Raw genomic sequence first — 17,006 nt, 5'->3', positions numbered from 1 at the left:
AGAGCTGACAAAGTGTTGCTCCCTGTGAAGGCCTCAGCAACCTCCTGCCCATCCTGTCTGTTCATGGAGAGGGTCCCTGCCTCACCTCTGCCATCTTGGGTTTGGAGAAGTAAAGTTGGGAGTCTGGAAGAGTGGTCCTGGGAGAAAGTGCTAAACCCACTCCCCCATTCAGCCCCCTATCCAGATCTGAGAATGTCCTAGACCAGGGTCCTTGAATAGCAGAAAGCCTCCAGAAGTTGCTGCATCTTAGGAGGTTGGGTGAGGGGTCAGCAAAAGAGGACGTCCACCATGACCCAGGGAATGAAGATACCATCAGCAAATAATTTCTATTTGTTCAGTCTTTCATTTAGAACGAGCCGAGCCTATCCTTTATGATACCACCTGAACACCTATCTTTAAAAGAGGGAAGATTTAATAGAGGTTTGTTTTGTGCTGTTTGAAAATATTGTCTTTGTAATTATTTTTGACATGTAACGAATATCTGCTGTATGTTAACTTTTTGCAGCTTGCTTCTGAGGGACAAAATTATAAAACAGGAAGTCCCGTCACAATCTCAAAGTCCTGCAAAGGCCAGATCCGTTACGTGGTTGAATAGGAGACCCTGAGCAATTGTGTGGTCACTGGCTCTCTCTTACCCCATAGGTTACATCATAGTCACACGCTTGGTGGCTTATGTTGACCTAAGATTTATTTTGTTAAAATCTTTCTCTGTTGCTGTTCATTTTTGTTCTGTTCAGTTCTGTTTTGTTTTTTTTTAAAGTGTTGCTGTGGTCTCTGTGGCAGAAGTGTTTCATGCATGCCGGCAGGCCTGTTGCTTTTTTATGGTGATTCCCATTGAAAATGTAAGTAAATGTCTGTGGCCTTGTTTTCTCTATGGTAAAGATATTATTCACCATGTAAAACAGACAAAAAAATATTTATTGTATTTTAGTATATTTATATAATTATGTTATTGAAAAAAAATTGGCATTAAAACTTAACCGCATCAGAAGCCTATTGTAAATACAAGTTCTATTTAAGTGTACTAATTAACATATAATATATGTTTTAAATATAGAATTTTTAATGTTTTTAAATATATTTTCAAAGTACATAAAATCTGGGGGTTCTGGGTTTTTTCTCTTCACTATAAAACCAAACATGAAAACGCGTTTTATTATAAATACGTGTGTTCCTTGCTTTAAGACCAACCTGACTAGTGTTAGCAATTGCACAGCCCCAACAGAGAGGAGGCTTATTTCAAAGCAGGGGAGGCCAATCCTGCAGTCTGTGAGCTTCTGAGAAGCTCTAGGATTGGGCCCACCTTCTGCAGTGGAAGACAAGAGTGTCAGATTCTAGGACACTTGAAAGTTTTCTCCTTTGAAGTGATAGACTTTCATCAAGTACCAAACCATGTATCCTAGCAACATCAGGATCCATGAATCAGGGCTGGCTGGCTCTATCTGATTATAAAATAACTGTTAAAAAAAAAAATCAAAATAGGTTTACTTAGGAATAATGAGAATAAATTGGCCCAAATTTAGAAAGTCAATGACTGAAAGAAAACATAGAAATTCAATATTTAGAAGCAGGTCATGTACCCTCCGTTTGGAAATGGTGCCATTTGCATTATGTATTTGTATCCATTGCACTGATTTAATTTTTCTATGTGAAGCATGCAGATTTTATATCATAGTACCCATGATCTAACAGATTGTTAGGATTTCTAAAAAGATTTGCCACTGTGATGGCTGCCAAGCCGCTGGGTAATTTAGTTAAAGTGTTTAAAGTTATCACTAAATCTTAGGGAAATAAATGGAAGGATTTTAAATTAGGGAAAGAGCCATTAAGGAAAAAAAGCATCTGTTCCTACTCTTCAGACTCCCCATTTGAACACTGACAACCCATCCCAGAACGTGGTGAACCATATCTGTGCAATGTATCATTTCTATTTCAAACATACACACATGGTTTCCTCTTGTATTGTCTTATAAATAAGGATCAAGAAAGTCATAACAAACATTGACTTGTGTTGTGTATATGGAAGAACAGAACCAATGAGATGAATTACTCGATCCTAATCTGTCCAGGGAGCTTGCAAAGTACTCCAAACTCTAAGAGAAGACCCTGCCTGGCAGTCCGGGCATGAGCCCAGCCGTGGAATTAGATCTTTGGTAAACGTCAGGCTTAACCAATTTTCATAGTCCAGGAAGACTAAGATATTTTTTGAAAGGATTGTGTAAAAAGAGAATTAAGTATGGCATTCAAATTACTTAAAAGGGTGTGGTAAACAGTCCTGGGAGTTTTCATCAGAAGATGAGGTCAGAGAAACAAACAAAAATGGAGGCTCTACCAAATTAACCAACTTGGAGTTAACAGGAGTAGTCAATTTGTACTCTGTTCATTGGGTACAAGCCGTTAAACCTGTTCAGTCATTGGGATGCCTAGACATAACCCAGATCATTGCTTTCTTGGACCAATTGTTTTTCACAGTATTAAGAGGCCTCTCTGATTATTGGCGGTGTCTATGGTATTGTGAGCGGTACTAATTCCATGAATACTCCCTCAGTTGTGAGATTCTGAATGAAGTACTAGAGTGGATCCGTGCTAAATCTTCTCTTATTCATTTAAGTGATTACTAGACTCTGGATAAGATGTCAAACACCTTATTAATTGCAACCAAGGGTTTCCAGCCTGGCCTCAGTTCAGCCAGCACTGAGGCAGCGTTAGGGCATAAGCCTGATGCAAAACATACATACCTTCTCTGCATTCTCTCATCAAGCCTGTTCTGGAAGTCAGTCAAAGTTGAAACGGCTGCATATTTTGATAAGCTACTCTTAAGTAAGAAATGATATATGTACATACATGTAGGTAGATAAAGTATTTAGCCTGGAGAAAATTCATCCATGGATTTGACCCATCCTCAAAATGTTGGACAGCAAAATTAGTGATGGAATTGGGCCCTTTTAAAAATTTTTTGGTTTTCGGTTTTTGGTTTTTTGGTTTTTGTTTTTGTTTTTTTTAGCTGTGGGTTGTTTTAACTCTTGTTTTAAAGGTTAGTTGGTTGGTGATTTGGCAGGGGGAACGAGGGTTGAGAATCTGACTCTCATTGGTTACATTAAGCTAACCGGCGATTGGTTCTGTGAATCCTCACCTAAGAGCCAAACTGAGTGACTAGAGTAGGTGCAACCACTCCAAACCAGCCAGCGTTTACGTATGTTGCAGCTAAGTGTCCCCCTCCCCCTGCACCTCTGTCCCCAGGCTTGAGTGTCTTCATTTACTCCCCAATTCCAGCCACCATTTTAATTCTGTATAGAAAAGCAAAAAGACCCCCTCCTCATCTTTTGATAAGTGATTAAATGCAGTAAATTGCCTGAAGAATGTTTAAATATTAACAGAAAAAACACTGTGATCTTACACATCATTATATTCCTCATTAAGAAAGAGCTCTGTCTGTAGGCTTTCCATAGGCCTCACCTCAACCCCTCTAATTATTTGCTCGGCACAAACACTGGATCAGGGGCCCCCCAACCTGGCATTTGCTTGTCTGACTAAGGATAGTGTACCCTCAGTATTCTCGGTATCATGGAATTGTAAATGCTGATCTCCTAATTAATTCTCACTGCATGCACACACACACGCAGGATCTTTGCATTCATTATATATTTGTGTGAGCCGCTAATTTCTTCTACCTGGCAAAACAAACGTATTTTCCCTTTGGAAAGATAAGCCCTTCCTTCTGTCCTAAAATATCCCACACAAAACACTGCAGTTTAATGACAGGAAATGTCTTAGGCCTGTAAATAACCAAAAAATGTTGATGGGAAGACTGTGCTTGAAGTGCATGTTCTACATTTAGAAATCATCATAAGGATGCTTCTGCAGCACGGCAGTTTGGGATTGTATTCTGTTCAGATGGTTCCTTAGAAACCAGGAGGTGGTCTGCATAGAATGGCTGAACCCAGGGGAAATATTTTTGTCTAGCTTAAGTGCTCACATTTTGGAAAAATCCGTATCAAGTATTGCAGTACATACTCAAATTAATTTAGTCAAGCTACATTCTCCACTGAGCCCTAACGTTAAAAAAATTTTTTTCTAACTGGAATTTGGCGCATATCAAGTGGGGAAAGAGGAAAAGACACAAAACAAAGTCGAAACTCTCTAAGCGGGAGACCTCCAACAGGTACCGCACAGCACAGCGTTTACTTGGAGGTAGTGGTCCCCATGCTTGGGTCTAATTGGACTACGGTTCTCAGGGTAGGCTCTGCAATCAGCAAGCGGCAGCCTCTTCAGGAACTTAGTAGAAATGCATATCTCAGGCCCCACCCTAGACTTGCTGGAATCAAAAGCCCTGGGGGTGGAGACAGCAAATCTGTGTATTTAACAGGCCCTCCGGGTTCTTCTGAGGCCCACACACATTTAGGAATCACTGGACTAAGGGACATAAGCAATCAGCCCCACCCCTGTATTCTAAATCATAGGAAGATAGCACAGCCCGAGACGTTGGAGCTGTGAGTTCGAATCCCAGGCATGCCACTACCTCTTTCCAGGGCCCCCAAAACATCATTCAAACCATCGAGCTTTTCATTTCCTAAAAGCCACAAGAACAGTGGGTGCTCCCAGGTGGAGCACTTCTCAGCGCTGGAAGAAGGCACTAATGATTGAGAAGCAAGTACATAAATGTGTGCGAGAAAAGCTCACCACAGTTTACAGTCAACAATTTTTTTTTCTTTCCTTTCAAAGCTACAGCAGTCGTGGATTCAGGACCCAGAGCATGTAGTCATTTGTAACACATTTGGAACGACTGCGAGAAATGAGAAGCAACACGCAGCAAATTAATAAGGAAAAGATTATTCCATCTGGGGAGCTGGGCTCTGCACCTGCCAACACGGCCCTCTCTCTGTGAAACAGAGCTATATTGGTCACAAATTAAATAAGCTTCCTGGATTAATCAGCTATTAACATCCAGCTGAGGAGTCCGAGGTTCACCCCTCCAGAATGACCAGGTTGTAAACACAAAGGGCTTCTCCAGTCTTTGTGGCCAGCCTTTTCCTGATTGTAAGGAACTGTTTTTCTGGAAACGAGGACTGGAGAATAATCTATTCCCAGCCCCACCACATATCTGTGTGTATGTGTATGTCTGTGTGTGTGCACATTCCTGCACATTTTTAGACACCGCAAACAGCATTCGAAGGTTTTCTGTTTGTGGGCTGGGCTGGAGGTGTCCAAATATGTTACCCATTTACTGGGCAATGTGGAAACCTGAATCCTGACAGGTCTGCCTTAGGAACCAGGAGTCCCAGTAGCTCAGTTAACCAAGTCAGCCAAGCCATGTCTGGACTCCGAAACTTCAAGTCCTCCTTCGTCTGTCCTAGGAAGAGACTCGGCTGTCTTGGAGGTAAATTCCAGCTCCAAGAGTCTGTCATCCTGTTTTTCCTACTTCATTACTTGTGGTAAAAAGAGATTAAAGAGGTATCGGAAGCACTTAAAAGCTGGGGAACAATCTGAGAATTCACCGCCCATCTCCTGTGTCTGTCCCTGATGCCCTCACTGCTGGCCACTTGCCACAAAATGGAAATCAAGAGGCACTTGGGTCTGCACAGGAGTTGAGGAAGCAGCGACATGCCCTGAGGAAGGTTTTCACCGCTTATGTGACTATGAAAATGTTACCAACTGTCGGACAATCAGGCAGAAAATGCCTTGGGGAAGGTGCCCAAATATTATTCAAGGGACAAACTTTTCCTAAACTTCATTTCCAAGCCAGACAGTGATAGTTGCCCGTTTTATGCCACTCCGTACTCTATACGGTGGCTGGCCAAGAGAGATGACGGCAGGGAACCCTGGGGCCAGCTGCAGGATCGGCATCCTGTAGAAGAGCTGTTTATGGAACTCTGAAACAAACAGGGCTTGCATCTCAGTTCCTTTGGGTTTGTAACTTCACCAACGACATGCAGTTACCAACTTGCAGTTATCAACTTGCCTCACCGCTGCCCCGGACACTCTGGATATATCCTCTTTCTCGAGACAATAGACTTGAAGACAGGGTGTCACATGATAAATCAGGGCAACACTACACCCAATAGCACACTTCTTCAGAGCCGACCCTTAGGGAAGGTCGTTCCAAGTGGAGTCTAGAAGACAGACCTCCCTGGCACAACAGAGTCTGGAAGTCCTCATGCCAACCACCTAACTTTGGCTTATTCCTGGCCCAGAGTCCTTTAGACCTGAATCTCTGAGAAACCTATATTTTCTTTCTAGTTCAATCTGCCTCTGCTCCCAGTGTATGCCCCTCCTCCCTTCCTGGTGACCCGAGGAGTCGTTTCTTCTGGAATCCAACTTCTTACCTCTCAGAGCATAGTATGGTAGTTGAGAGTACAGATTCTGGAGCCTGACTGCTGGGGTCTGAATCCCAGCTCTGTTACTAGGGCTGTGTGTCTATGGGCAAGTTACTTAACTTCTCTGTGCCCCGATTTCCTTCTAAAGGACAGGTAAAAAGTACAACCTACCTCACAGGACTTTCGTGAACATCAAATAAGTTAACGCACATAAAGCACTTAGAAAAATGATGGACCCGTGCACAAGTCTCAAGAAGTTTTTACAAACTCTTATTCTATTGATTGGTGATGAACTGGGCTCACCTAGCCCAGATATCAGAGATTCTTCTCTAATATTCCCCGACTCTTAGAGGGGATCCCATTTCATCTGTGTTTCATTAGCCGCCAGGGCACTTTGTCTTCTCTGGAAGACTCAGAGAGGCAGCTCTCGTGTATCCACTAACAGTATTCCTTGGCCGTTAAGCTGTGGCCAATACACACACTTAGGCAAATGGAGGAGATACGCTACAATAAAAGGCATTTTTCTAGACTATGCAATCCCAACGAAGCCCATTATCCTTAAGTGTCCATTCCAGCTGAATGGGACGGACTAAAGCCAGGGCAAAGTGGATGAACTCACCGAGCCGGAAAGAGAAACGAGCCACAGTTCTAAAAATAGCCATGGCCCGTCAGGAGGATCTATCAGCCGCTGGTCATCCAGACCATGACACAGTGGTAAGGACTCGTGCTCTCCCTAAGCAAGCGCTGTCCCAGGCACCGTAGGCAGATCTAGGTGGCAGTATTCGTTCTCACATTTTAGAGGTGAGGAAGGGAAGGCGCAGAGTTCGAGGGAGCTGCCGAAAGTCACAGCGCTGGTGCGCAGCAGAGCAGGGCCCGGAATCCAGGCAGTCTGGGTCTGGAGCCACTCCCCTAACTGCTGCAATGTTGAAAGAGTGTAAAAACATTGGGGGAAAATAGAAACAAAAGCAATGGAAAGTAGCTCTGGTCTAAGAAGATCTGGGCTTCCATGGAAAGGGAAGAGCCCTAGTGGTGCTTTTAGTTTCTAGCTTTCAAGAGATCACTGGCTGGCTCTTTGAAGGGTTAACGTGCACAGAGGCTCATGTTGCAGGGAGGCCCTTCCAAGAGTAGATAGGACACTGCTCTGTGCTAAACAATCTGAGGGCAGGGTTTCTAGAGCTTTGTGCCAGCTATTTCCAATGCCTGGAAATAGGGCAGCTATCGCCCCCTTCAACCTCATAGCACATCGGAAGGGTTTCCTGTGAGTTGCCTGGAGTGGGTAGACAGAGTGTTCTGGATCCGCTTGCTAAACTCAGGATTGCCCAGTCCTCCCTAGGTGAAACATTTATGAAGTTATTCTGTGTTTGAGATGGGTGGAGGAGAGAAAGGGCAGGGGCCCAGACCCTGTTGGGTCTGCAATGGTCTTGGACAACGCGCTGTAGGGGTAACACAGACAACCCCTCCCCTTCACCCCACCCCTTCCAACTATGGCAGACGCCACTAATAAGTCCTTGCTGAGCTTCGTTTCAGCCTCAGAATACTCAAAATGGGGCTTTGTGTGGTCACAGCCAACTGAACGTAACCGACTCAAAAGATGAACTCAGTTTGCTGTCCTGGGTTCCCCAGTTTCTCAAGAACAGATCCCATAGGTTGTGGGATAGATCAGGCAACAAAGTCAAGTGCTGAGGCCTCGATGTGCCCAGCAGGCTGGAGCAGAATTGGGGTGTGAAAGGGTCAAGAATGTTCTCCAGACAAGTATGCAGAGAGTGGTACCCGTGGGCTTTGGACAGATGATCCAGATGTGAGAAGCCCAGGAAAGGGGTGATGACATGAGGAAGTGGTTGAACACTAGGAAAAAAGTTTGGCAATAGGCAATAATATTATAACCCTGAAGTATTTTGTACAAGATGCCATGGTAGATGCTTTGCATGCTATCTAAAATGCATGTTAACCATGACATAAGAGTGATTAAAGAGATAAGGAAACTAACAACACACAAGCCTAAATAACTTGCCCCAAGGTCACACAGTAATAAATGTTAAATTCAGATTTGAAGCATATAGATGATTCCAAGGTCCCCAGTTTTTAAAAAATCAGCATTGTTTTATTTTCTTTCATTGTCCATATGCTACCTAAAAATCTTAGTAAGTTTACTGCTGCCTCTATATTAATCATCTGTTGGCATTCTCAGTGTAATCCTGTATTTTCTGGTATTTTTCTCCCCCCCCCCCAGCTTTACTGAGATATGATTGACCTATAACATTGTGAAAGTATAAGATGTACAATGCAATGATTTGATACCCATATATTGCAAAATGATTTCCACCATAGTGATGGCAAACACTTGCATCCCCTTTCATAATTAACTGTCTCATCTTCGTGGTAAGAACATTAAAGATCTCTTCTCTTAGCAACTTTGAGGTATACAATACAGTGTTGTTAACGGCAGTCGCCGTGCTGTATGTTGGATTTCCCAGAACTTATTCATCTTACAGCTAGAAGTCCGTGCCCCTTAACCAACATTTCTTCTCTCCCCCTCACCCCCCAGCCCCTTGTAGCTACCATTCTAGTCTCTAGTTCTAGGAGTTCAGATTTTTTTAGATTCCACATATAAGTGAGAGCGTACAGTATATGTGTTTCTCTATCTGACTTATTTCACTTAGCATGATACCCTCAAGGTCATGGCACAAATGCCAAGGCCCCTAATCTTAACCACCAGACCAGTGGTTCTAGATCTTGAGCTATACATATTTGAATCACTTAGGGAATTTAAAAATACCTATGCCCCGGCCCCACCCCGGGTAAGTTAAATCAGAGTCTCGGGGAGTGGGGCCCAGGCATAGGTATTTCTTAAAGCTTCCTAGTAGTTCTGTTGACTAGCCAGAGCAGAACCACAGAACCCCTGCCAAAACAGGGGACGTGCTAACAGCTGCAGGAGGGTGAAGCCCGCAGATGAGGGTCAAGTGGCCCAGTGGCGTAGTGGACAGAGCTCCATAGGCCAGAAGGCAGGCAGGTCATTACCTGTCCCACCTCCAGGTAGCCTGTTCTGAGCCATTGACAAGCTCCCACAAGCCATTTCACTAAAGCTTGGCTTGTTCGGCTAGACTCCAAAGAACTTTATAAGGTGAGGGCAAAGAGAAGAAAAACATGTTTTCTCTGTTTCCAGAAGTGACCATTAGCTTAACATGTGCCTTTGTCTTCTGCTCCTTCTAATATTTTTTTACCTCTCCCCTGTCCCCACCTCAAGCTGCTAAGCAGTCAGTTCTGATTGAGACTTAGTATAAGGAAGAAGCATCTCCACGTCTCATGGCCCCTTCCTCGAGGGCTTCTTTTAGCAGCAAAGCAGGACATGCCCGGCTTAGCCAGGCCACGGGGCTCATCGAAATTGGCAAATGCTCTGTGTCAGCAGCACCAGGGTGCTAACGCCCCGGGTCAGCTGGTTAGAGGGTGAGTGGGCAAGTGCCTGGCTTTTTCCCCATGTTTTCAGAACAGGGATCAGAGTCCCAGTAATCACCAGGCTGTGGGACCAGAGGCTATTTTGGGCATTCCTTTATCCAATGGAAAGTTAGGGCTGGTGTCATCTGAAACTTCCAGGCAGCATCCGGTTTCACCCTTATCTGGACACATACCTAGAGGAAATGGAAGCAATGTCAAGGAGACCAAAATGTGGGTGTCACAACTTTCCTGTGTTTTTATTTCTGTGTCATTTCTTTTCATCTGTTCCTTTCATTTTCGGCTCACCTTCCCACCACTGGGTTCAGGTCATTAGATCTCGGCTGGACCCTCACAGCACCCTCTGGGGCGCTCTCTACCTCCAACTGTGCCCCCCAGCGCAATCTACCCTCCCATGATAGCAAGGTTCAATGGGAATAATGTGAAAACGCTTTGCAACACATGATACAAATAGCAACACCCACCTACATACAAATTTGCTGACTTGGCAGGAGACAGGGATGCAGTCCTTCCTCAGTGGTGAAGACACAGGGATAAAGTGCAGGGCTTTTGCAAAAGGATGAAATAGACAGACTGAGAGGAATGTTTTAGGGTAACAAGGCGACGAATTTGTGCACACGGTATTGGAACCTTCAAACAAGTCCTCCAGAGGCATTCAAGGTGCCCTTGTGTGCTCTGCAATTGTATGTCATTATGATAATCCTGATGAGAAGTGTAGGGTGGAGACCTAATCATGCCCACTTCTCAAAGAACTGAGGACGAGAGTGGCTAGCTGACTTGCCAAACATCACTCAGGAGGTGCATAGCAGACCCAAAACGCATATTCAGAGGACACATGCTTTCCAGTGCACCATTCTGATACAGATACATTGATGGATGGATGCATGGATGGGCAGGTGGATGAATGGATGGAGCATGTTTCCCTCCCTTTAACATGTTGAAGGGCTCTCCATTGCTGACAGAGCGTAAATCAGTCAGAGTGGCCCTCATGGCCTTTAGGATGTAGTTTTACATTATTTTCTTACTTTAGTGTCCAGACAACTCCCAACACTCCCTACACTGCATTCCCACCCATCTCTCCCTATTCCTCAAATACACCTTGTACTCTTGATCCTCTGTGCCTTTGTGCCCTTCCTGTTTTCCTCTCTGATTGTAGAAAGCCCACCTAACTGTAACCCATAGTAGGATTGCCAGATAGAGTACAGGATGCTCAGTTAAATTTGAATTTCAGGTAAATAAGGAGTAATTGTTTAATATAGGTATGTCCAGATACTGCATGAGACATACTTTTTTTTTTTTTTAAGATTTTATTTATTTATTTGACAGAGAGAGACACAGCGAGAGAGGGAACACAAGCAGGGGGAGTGGGAGAGGGAGAAGCAGGCCTCCCACCGAGCAGGGAGCCTGATGTGGGGCTTGATCCCAGGACTCTGGGATCATGACCTGAGCCGAAGGCAGATGCTTAACGACTGAGCCACCCAGGGGCCCCGAGACATACTTAAATTAAGAAATTATTTGTGTTTATTTCAATTCAAATTTAACTCTGCATCTCATCATTTTATTTGACAAATCTGGCAACCCTACTCATAAGATGTTGCCATATATGTATCCTTTGGTTTTCCTCTGCCCATCTCAAAGTGGGGTTCAGTGCTCCTTTGTATTTTCCATACAGAATTCACTCTTACCAAATCATTGGTAAACAATGTGTATTTTACTGAGGGTTTCTCAGTAAACATGGAAGATGGGGTTTACATTCCATAATATCTCATATTTTGTCTAAAAAAATTCTTACCAAAAATGGCCTCAAGAACCTCTGTTCTTGGTCAGAAGGTCACCAAGTATTCTTTTGATCTCTTTCCTATGTAGCATTCAGCTCTGCTCCCATTCTTTATTATGCAGAGAACCTTCCATTTTCCAAACCTAAGCAGTGGTCCAAGGCTCTTTTGCACATGATGGTTGATTTACCTAAGCAACTTTTCAATTAAGCATGCCCCTCCATACAAAGGAATCGTCTATTAAGAAGATAAAAATCGTTCACATGTTTATAGAATCTTCAGAGTTCAATTCCACGTGGCCTTCAGGATTTCCCAGGAAAAAGGAATTCCTCCTTTCCCAGATGGTAGTTACTTATATAGTGACTAAGCCTATACCCCATGCTTTAGTAGGGCCATGGATATTTCATTCATGTATGCACCCACCACAGTGTGCCTAGCTATATCCCGGAAAGTACTCAATAAGCATCGATTAAATTGAATGACACAGTGTGACACCACATTTTAAATGCATTTAGCGCTACGTAGCTACAAAAGAGTTAGCAGGAGCATAAGGAACCAATCCCAGCAGCCAGGTAAAGTTACTGGACCGTCTAATTGAGTGATTCTTTTTCCCATTTGCATGTTAGACACCTGGGGAGTTTCTTTTAAAAATCATCATGTCTAGACACCATCCCAGGTCAAGTGAATTAGAATCTTCGGGATTCAGGCATCCATATTGTTTTCAAAGCTTCCAGATGATTTTATTGGGCAGCAAGGTTGAAAATTATGGGTGGTTGCTAGAGAATTGGACTGATACGCATCTCTGGGTCTAATGCATGACATAGAAGAGACCATAAGATAATATGAGGGAGAGTTATGGCTTTCTTTTTATTTTTTTTCCTTGTACGTGTTTTATAGTTTACACAGAGCTTCACACATGCAGGGGCACATGCCACACCCACAGCACAATCTGGCCATTGAGCCTTTGCTAGGTGTTCACTTTGTGAGTATGAGGAACAAGGTGATTACAGAAGTGCTATGCTATGCAGACATGCAGTCTTGGTTTTGGTTGGGTTGGGCATTGCTTCCTGGTTCGCAACTTTTTTGGGTTCTGGTTGCACCAAGAAGTCAATAACGGTGATACATTTTGGGTTCGAATGGATAAAAACTTCGCTAAAGCAGAATTGGCCAGCTTTCCACAGCTCCATCTCCACCACACACCGACCCGAACTAACCAGAGAAAAACCAAGGAAATGGCTTCCTTCTGGTTTGGCGACATTCCACTTGAAGCTCTTCCAGGCATTGTGAAGCAGAATTCCTTTCAGTGTATGTGACTGTAAAGAGATGGATTCTTGAAATGGACACTTGGAAAAGTAAGGGTGAGCATGAATAGAGAGAAAACGTGGGTCTGGGAGTTAGCAGATTGGAATCCCTGACCTTGCTCTGCCCTTCTGGGTTCCCCCCTTACTTCTTTCAGCCTTGGTCATGTCCTCTACAAAAGGAGGACACTGAATTCAATGATCTTAAGATTCCTTCCAGCTCTAAATGCTCCATGGATTCTAAGTCTTGACGCGGTACACGAGAGGTCTGTTGAGACTCTGTGAACAACTCTTAAGAAACAAAATTCTTCCCCCAAGTCCTGCCTACACATGTGCTCAGACAGTGCACCCAAATGAGCACTGGATGGGACACAGTTCCACCTTGAACTGGCTCCATGTTCTAGAGAAAGTTGTACTCCCTCTCTGGGTCCTATTCTTCTTAGCTGTAATTTGATGTTCGAGTACATTCTCTCTACCATCCCTTTCAGCTTGGCCACTTTAGGAACAGCGGGTGCCCTAGTGGCTGAGAGTTTATGTCACAACGAATGTAATATTTGAATATAGGACAACATCCATAATATGAAGGCGAGATCAGAATTAAAGATCAAGAAGACACCAGTTGTCCAGGAACCAAGTTGTGAACCAAGCTCAAACGCAAGCAGAAGGAAGGAAGGGAGAGGAGAGAGCCAAAGAATTCACAAATAAAATTTAAAGCCTAGATATATTTTATTCCATCAGGGGGAAATACCTATAGTTGCGTTTTAACTTAGATAGGGAAATTATATTTCAAAAAGAAAGCTCTTCAAATGAACAAGTATGTTGTTTGCAAAATCAGCTCCCTTTGTGGTTAAAAGAAAAAAGCTTTCTATTCTGGTTAACTAATGTAACTTCTTCAGAAATGAACTAACTAGATAAATAAGCCCATGTTTTGCCAATTCTTACTAATAAATAATCACCATGTCTCAAAGGCTTAGGTCTTATTTTAACTTTTTGTTCTTTTTCCATTTGGTCTTTTTAAGAGCCATTTTAGGGACCTTCAACTTTAGATGTATATGCTTTAGCTTCTTCCTTGAGGTCCCTGGTGATCTGGCTTCACTGAGGGCTTCAGGCCACGTCCCTCCCTGCTCTCTTGCACATACCCCAGGATCTACTTTTACTGAAACACCCACTGCCTGTTTCCCATCTCTGCCTTGCCCTTCCCACCCCTGACCCTTTGCTTGTCCTTTCCCACTCCTGAGTCTGCATAAATAAATCTTTTAAGACTCAACTCCAATGCCACTTCCTCCTTGAAGCTTCTCCTATTTCCTAGGCTAGAAACAGTCTCCATCCCACTTTGGTTCGACCTCCCTCAAGGCACTTAGTGTTTCCAATCCTACAATAGTGCCCCTAGAACATAATCGTGCTTTCCCGACAGCAAGACTTGCTTCTGAGGGTAGCACACGGCACAGGGGTATGAAGTCCAGCTGTTAGATAGACCTGGGTTTGAATCCTGGCTCTGCCACTGGTTTCTGGGTGACATTGGAGGGGCTACCTGACCCCTCAGCTTCAGTTTGCTCCTCTGTAAAAGGTGGATGGTACCTACTTCATAAGGTTGCTGGGACACTCAGGAAATATATGTGAAATCAAACTTAATATGCACTTACTATATGCCAGATATGGTAAGCACCTGATATTTTTTAAACTCAGGAACCTCACAGCAACTATTATTAAACCCCTCTTTATACAAAGAACCTAAGATCTCTTGCTCAAAGTCAAGTAGCTAGTCTGGCTCCATGATCCATGCTCTTGGCCACTGTACTTAATGGCCTCTGTTCTGGAAATGTTACCTCTTTTCGTGAATAAAATTTATTTCTTGGGGTGCCTGGGTGGTGCACTTGGTTAAGCATCCAACTCTGGGGTGCCTGAATGGTATAGTTGATTAAGTATCCAACTCTGGGTTTCAGCTCAGATCATGATCTCAGGGTTGTGAAATTGAGCCCCGTGTCGGACTCTGTGCTCCATGTGGAGCCTGCTGAAGACTCTCTTCCTCTCCCCTCTGTCCTCCCCCTGTCCTTTTCTCTCTCTCTCTCTCTGTAAAATAAATAAACACATCTTTTTTAAAAAAAACTTTATTTCTTTACAGAGCCTAGCATACTGTTGGCATGAAGTAGATGCTCAAGAAATAATTATTTGAAGACAGTGGCTCAATATTTAATTTGAAGAAACTGACCTGATTAGGTGCATTTTGGGGATTAGCTACTTGAACGGCACATCTGTAGTGAGCTGACACACACACACACACGTGGTGAGCCCACACTCCTTTTCTGGTTTCCTTCCACTGCGTCATTTCTACCATCTCCATCAGGAAGCCTAGGATATATGGCACTCTCTTTCCAAGGAAATGTCAGTAATACTGAAGACATCAAAATGTTTCCAAGGAAGAATAATGACATAAAAGAATTATTATTTCACTGTGTGACCTTAGGCAAGTCATTTCTTGTCTCTTAGATGTAGTAAAGTGACAGGGCTGAACATAGTGACCTTTAGGCTCTAACATTTCATAATTCCATGTTGTTATACATTCCTTTCTTCTTCTGATATCTCAATATGTGTCTTAAGGCAGCCAGGATGCAGAAATGTAGAAATTTGACCTATATAGGATATATTTGCCAAATGCAAAAAATAAAACAGAAATAAACGCATTTTTTCTCATAGAGTTATTTGCATGGTGTTAGTAGTAACAGCACCTTCTTTAAATTTAATGCCTTTGCATTTACACAGGGCTTTTTGAGATTTTCAAAGGCTTTCACCCTCATTGTTAAGAGATCTCCTAACTATTAAAAAGCATTGCAACAAAAATATGAAAGACAGATGCATAGAAAGCCTGAATCCTATCTGTATATCTAACAAGTATTAGGCATCCATCATTTCTAAGTTCTGTAAAGAAACATAAAAGACACACCCTAGACTCAGGACTTGTGCCCCCTGAAAGGGAAGATACACAAACGTACATGCAGCTACACATTAAGAGCGAAAAAGTCCTGTGCAAAGAATAGCCTGCCTAAAACATCCTGGGAACCAGGCAATAGGCCAGAAGTTCATTCTAGGATTTTTCTGCCTTAATAATAATAATCCTTTCCAAGTGTGTGGTGCCTTAGCGTTTCCAGAATCTTTCACATGCATTTCTTAATTTAATCCTTGGGACGGACACACACACCACCACCACCACCACCTCCCCCTGTCTGCAGTACTCTATTAGTCTGAGTTTACAGATGGGGAAACTGTAGTTCAGAACTACAAAAAGACTTGCCCTAGGTCAAGAAATTAGTACAATGCTGACACAAGAGTCAAATCTTCTGACTCCAAATCCTGCTTTCTTGTCACTTTCCAAACTGTTTATCTGAGGTTTCATGGAGATCAGGGGCTGGCTGGAGAACTCTGGAGGCTTTGGTTACAGTCAGGGAGAGTAAGAACAGATGTGCGTGCTTGGATGAGGCAGAAAAGCCCAGGTACGGGGGAGAAAAGAAAGACGGTCTTGAGTTGCCCGGCTTGAACATTTTGAATTGGAAAGGGATTCTTATCTCCATTTATAGGTGAGGAAACTCAGACTCAGAGGGATTAGTCCCAAATCACATAGCTGGTGGCAACCTCAAGGTTTGAAACCAGGTGTGCCTGACTCTGAATATAATGACGAGAAACATGAGTTTTGGTTTGAGCTCTGCTCTCCACAGAGATCTAGGGCCAGCCAGCTCCCTAAGCCTGGTGTTCTCATTGTGAAATGAGCCTAATAATAACCACTGATAAGATCTCCTTGTGTGTATTAGGTGAGATGATTCTTGTGACGCACTCAATACATATCTGGCACCTAGGACATGTTCAGGAACTATTTGCTATGAGATTATTTGCCAGACCTCACTGTGTCTCTTGAGTGCCATCCCTTACCTCCCAGTGCCTTTCCAGAAAGATACAAGTGGATGTAAGAAGATGGGGGAAAAAGTACGATCAGCTAGAATGGACATGATTATAGCTGTCCAGCTCTCTATTGACCTTCTCTGCGGACTACCTTTGATCTATAGGTCTGCTGAGGGGCAGAACTGATTGAGTCAGAGGTCAACACCACTCTAGGTGGAAACAACCAGGTTCTCCCTCTGGGAATTTGAAACTCGGACTGGGGAAAGACATGCTACGTT

Source organism: Mirounga leonina, unplaced genomic scaffold, assembly GCF_011800145.1.
Source record: "Mirounga leonina isolate KUSES-001 unplaced genomic scaffold, KU_Mleo_1.0 Mir_166, whole genome shotgun sequence".
Taxonomy (NCBI): Eukaryota; Metazoa; Chordata; class Mammalia; order Carnivora; family Phocidae; genus Mirounga; species Mirounga leonina.
The sequence above is the reverse complement of the archived record's forward strand: the minus strand, read 5'-3'. Positions refer to the sequence as shown.